This window comes from Morus notabilis, unplaced genomic scaffold (assembly GCF_000414095.1).
Source record: "Morus notabilis unplaced genomic scaffold, ASM41409v2 Scaffold6356, whole genome shotgun sequence".
Classification (NCBI taxonomy): Eukaryota; Viridiplantae; Streptophyta; class Magnoliopsida; order Rosales; family Moraceae; genus Morus; species Morus notabilis.
In genome coordinates this window covers 1-5,273 of record NW_010361854.1, presented here as the reverse complement: position 1 = coordinate 5,273, position 5,273 = coordinate 1, and the positions used below count along the sequence as shown (strand labels likewise).

Below are 5,273 nucleotides of genomic sequence, written 5' to 3'. Positions count from 1 at the left end.
AATAATAAAAACGTGATGGCAATGTGTTTCTTTCCTTGTGTATATTGTTTTTTGAGGAATCATTTTATCATGTGATTGATTATAAAAAAGGGTCAAGAATGTGAAAACTGAAATATTAAACTGCTAAAATAGGAATTTGCTCTTTCTATTAAGGAATTGTGTGTTTACCTTAATTAAAAAGTTAAAAATTTAAATAACAAATATGGGCATTGGGTCTAGTGGTATGATTCTTGCTTTGGGTGTGAGAGGTCCCGAGTTCGATTCTCGGAATGCCCCAATTTGTAGCAACTAATATTTTCGGGCGGTTTTGGGCAAATCGGGCAACTCGGGCTTCGGGCAAAATTTGGGTTTTCGGGCTTATTTTCGGGTCAGGCAATTCAGGCGGGTCGGGCAGTTCGGGCATGGTCGGAAAATTCAAAAAAATTCCGGCGGACGGCGGTATAGGGCGGTTAGACGGTGGCGGGCAAGAGAGTCAGTGTCAAATTTGGGCTGCCCGAGCCCGAACCCGAAAATCTAGCTTGGGCGGGCGGGAGATGGGCTTGCCCGCCCGAGCCCAATTTGTAGGAACTAATATTTTCGGGCGGTTTTGGGCAAATCGGGCAACTCGGGCTTCGGGCAAAATTTGGGTTTTCGGGCCGGGCGGGTCGGGCAGTTCGGGCATGGTCGGAAAATTCAAAAAAATTCCGGCAGACGGCGGTATAGGGCGGTTAGACGGTGGTGGGCAAGAGAGTTAGTGTCAAATTTGGGCTGCCCGAGCTCGAACCCAAAAATCTAGCTTGGGCGGGCGAGAGATGGGCTTGCCCGCCCGAGCTTGAAAAAATTCGGGTATCGGGCAGCCCGCCGACCCGAACTTCCAGCACTACTCTCAATCTTGAGCCACTAGCAAACCATAGAAGAAGAAGAAGGATATCAAAGGGTCTAGGAAGAGTCTAGACAAGCATTTCTATGAGGGTATAAACTCTAAATCCTTTTTTTCTTCATGTTTTGGTAAAGTTTGAAATATAGAAATGTCTTCTCAAATTTCCTTATACTCTTCTAGTTCCAAGCCATTAACAAATCTTAGAGGAGTTCAAGGTTTTCAAGAGAGAGAGAGAGTTCTTCAAGGGTAAGTTCTTAAACTCTCCCCCATTAACTTCTAGCCAGCTTTACGCGTGAATTATGGATGTAAATTTGTGGTTCTTGGGGAGATGAGTTGTAATAAGGGTGTGTGAGTTTTATGTTGGTTTTGTGAGTTGAGCTTAGTTTGATTAGCATCATGTGGTATGATTGTACTTGGTTGAAGTTTGCTTATTTTGGGGGTTAGAGGAAAAATTTTCCGGTTACTTTGAACGCGGAAATGACGACCCTAGAGCGAGATTTTTCAGTGTTTCAAAGTTAGAACTTATAGTCATCGATGTATTGAACATTTTTCTGTGAATGTGACAAAACATAGCTTTGACTCTAAAAGTAAGTTTGAAGCTATTTTGTAAAAACGGACAGGCTGTCCAAAATAATTTCAAAACAAACTGGCAGCCACTGGTTTAGCCAAACAAGACCTTTAGAGGCTGAATCTCAGTTTTTCATAAAAATGACAATTTTAGATTTCGATGAAACAAAGAACTTTAGTGAAGAATAGATTTTCAAAATCTGACTCTAAGATGTAGTAAAATGTGGATTTCTGAAATGACACAGTTTTGGACTAAAACAGTTGCAAGAAAAACAACAGCCATTGTTTTCAGCCAAATGAGGCCTTTCGAGGCTGAATTTCAACTTTCTCCAAAAACAAAAATTTTAGATCTCGACGAGACAGAAAATTGTCACGAAAAATAAATTTTTGAAATCTAACCCTAAGATGTAGTAAAAAGCAGATTTCAGAAACTGTATAGTTTTAATGAAACAAAACTAACACAATGTCGGTTTTAACAAAAAGTCATCAAAGAACCCGAGATAGGATTTCAGTAAAATATAATGGCATTAAACCTCATTTTAACGAAAGTATTCGTAAAGAAAGTTTTCAAGAAAAAAATGCTTTCTTTAAAGAACATAGTGGTTTATCGAGCGAATTATTCCAACAGGCACCTACGAGCCAATACGATAGGTCCTTAGAATTTCGAAGGTTTGATGTGAGTCTAACACCCGCATTAATTTAAGAGACTATGTTAGAGTATAAATTTCAGCGGCCTAAGAGTTAGAATGCCATGTATAAGTTTTAGGCCGAATTGGGCCTTAATATCATAATAAGCCCAATGAGGAAAATTATGGATAATAAGTTACTAGATTGAGTAAATGATTTTCAATCTAGACATAAGTACATACGTATGTGTATATATATGTGATCTTGTTAATTAAGTATATGTTCCACATATAGTAGTATATAATCTTGCTATTTGATTGATTTTTAACATAGAATAATGTATTTCAATTTCAAAACTATATTGTTTGTTATAATGTTACTAGAACAATGATTCTAAAATAATTTTTATCATTAAAATATTTTTTTTTAATTTTTAATATATGTCTTTCTGGTATCAAATTTAAATTTAGTAGTAAAAAATATGCTTTTAGCTACCAAAATAATATTTTGTAACAAAAAAACATAATTTTTTAGTACTAAATTTATGTAGTAAAAAACATGATTCTCCTACCAAATTCATATTTTGGTGGCGAAAAGGAGTTTTTTTGCTACCAAAAGAACAAAAACATTTTTTTGGTAACAAAAAAAGAACAAAATTTTTTTAGGGTCCGTTTAGTTTGCTGATTCGAGTTTTTAATTTGAATTGAGATGTGATTTTATCTAAAAACTTTTTACTATAATAAAAAAAATTAAATATAACTATTTTTAAAAATTTTTAACTGTAAAAAAATTTAAATTATAAACTCAAATTTATAAAATAAATGGACTTAACCTGCGCTCCCTAAAAATTCAAACCACACCCACGCGTTCATTTCATTAAAAATCCAGCTTATACCCTGCGGCCTCACCATCCCTAACGCCCTGCTTCCCCTTCTTCAGAAACTCCTCGCTATCTTCGCCATCTTCTTCAGAAACTCCTCCGCCATCTTCCCCGGCCGCCGCTCCTCCTCCCCCGCATTCCACTCCTCAAGAAATTCTCTCTAGCTCTAGATCTCTCTCTCGCTCCTTCTCTCTCTAGCTGCTGATTCTCGGCGTCTGCAACTCCGATTCCCTCTTTCGCCGCCGCCGATTCTCGCTGTCACCGCCGCCGATTCTCGTCGTCACCGCCTAGTTGCCGACAAACCCGAGATCTCTCTCCTCACCATCAACACCTCCTCCTTCTTTCCGGTCTGTTTTGGTCTCAATCACTGATTTCAAATTCTTAATTACTGATTGCAAAGTTTTGGTTGCAATCACTGATTCAATTTTTTAGTTCTGGGACTAGTTTTTCCAAAACGCGAAAAACCGATCATAAATCAAACAGGCCCATAAGTTGTCTGGGTTGTGTCCGAGTATATATACAAGTATGGGTTAGGGTATTACAAATGATGTATCTTTCTAACACAAGACTTGGAAGCATTTTGATTTAGTTTATGAATAAATTATCTATCTGCAAGTATTGTTGTTGTGTTCATTGTGGTCTGTGGTACTGTGGTTATAATGATTTTGTTTCTCTGCACTGTATAATCTCGGATTGATGTGTTTGACTCTTAGAACTTATATCTGTGGTTGGCAGTGAGCTAAGTTGTGTAATTGATTTCAGGTTGTTAACGATGTTGTCACTAAATTTTTCTTTTTTCTCGATACCTCTAGTTCAGATATAAGGGCTTTAATTTTAGGGATGTTAACCAGCTAAATTCTGGTGAATCACGATATATGCTTGTAATAGATTTTCGTCGCTATCACCACACTTGCATTTTGGCTTTCAGTGGTAGATCATTTTGATCTCTGGTGTTTTTTTCTAAACTCTGCTTAGATTTGTATTTCCACCAGTCATGTAAGAATTTCACAGCGAGTATTTTAGTACATGCTGTAGCTATCATGTACACATATATTATGCAAGTTAATAATCTTTTTTCTCTAGAAAATTTGTTCATCTTATCAGGTTTTCCTTATCAATTCTTCAAATATTAAGTGTTGCTTCACCAAACTGAATTAATTAAAGAAAAGCAATAGAACTTAACAGTTTCAAACTTCAAAGTAATATACATTAAATGGTAGTCTTAAGTCTTCTTGGCTGCATAAGAAAGCGAAATTTGTTGAAGAGGGAGACGGTGGTTTCTCTGGAGTTTGAACAAACTACTGAGTTTAAACAAACAACTTGATATGATTATTTGATTCTAGTCACATTTAATATTTATTGGTATTTGTTTAGCCGGCAGACATTAGGCACCAACTTTTAATTTGTTTTGACTTCAAAGTTTTATTGATCATACTCGTAGGTCTATTACCATGTCAGATATGGATAAGAGTTGAATTTATGTGACGAACCGACTTTCGTTGAGATATATGAGTGGAGTGAGAAGAATTATTGAACAAGCATGTAATCTCTAAGAATACTCATTGGAGCCAATCATAGGGATGGACAACTGAGAGAGAGTAAAGAAAGATTATATAAGAATTACTAAACACTTTATCATTTCGTTTGATTTTGTATTTTCTTTTACTCTAACTTGAAAGTTTATAACACTTCGCCTAATGTAGGAACAAATGATCAACACTTGCGATGCTCGTTTAAGTGAAGTACCAGAGGGGTCAGAACTTGATTTTGATGCGGAGGAATAAATTTACTCTTAAGTTTTGTCAAGTGAGAGAGATGAAAAATATGGTTTCAAGTGTGGCATAGGTCCTTGTTGGTAACCGAATCGAATTCGGATGCGGAAGCGTGGCGGGGGGGCGGATCGTGTATAACAAAAATTTCATAAAACTTTTGAGATACTCTATAGATTATATTAATTTATACACAAATAAATTAATCACATTAATTTATATGTCAAGAATTCAATTAGAAAAAATACCTGAAGGCCGACTCGGATGATAACTTGAGTTCTTTGACCACAAACAGTCCTTGCTCCAATCTTTGTGTTTAGAAAACCAAAGTCTTCTACGTTAATTATTTGATTCCACGTAGACGTGTGTGTGGGCACACGCGAGACAAAATAGGTTTGAATAAACACTCAAATTTTTTCACAAACACCAACGCATGCACGATGTGGAATTTTTGAGAGAAAAAATTTTCTTTTTTTTTTCTTTTGAGAAATTCGGCCACCTCTCTATTAGGGCAGAAAAATATTTCAAAAATTGTGTTCACAATTTTCTATTATTCTCATATTTAAAGAGT

At 36.1% G+C, this 5,273-nt stretch overlaps 1 non-coding gene across 1 annotated transcript; it reads left to right on the top strand.

The window, feature by feature from the left end:
• The first annotated feature begins 204 nt into the window (after positions 1-204).
• Positions 205-276, top strand: TRNAP-UGG. The gene has a single exon. It is a non-coding gene; the product is annotated as a tRNA-Pro (tRNA).
• The last annotated feature ends 4,997 nt before the right edge of the window (positions 277-5,273 follow it).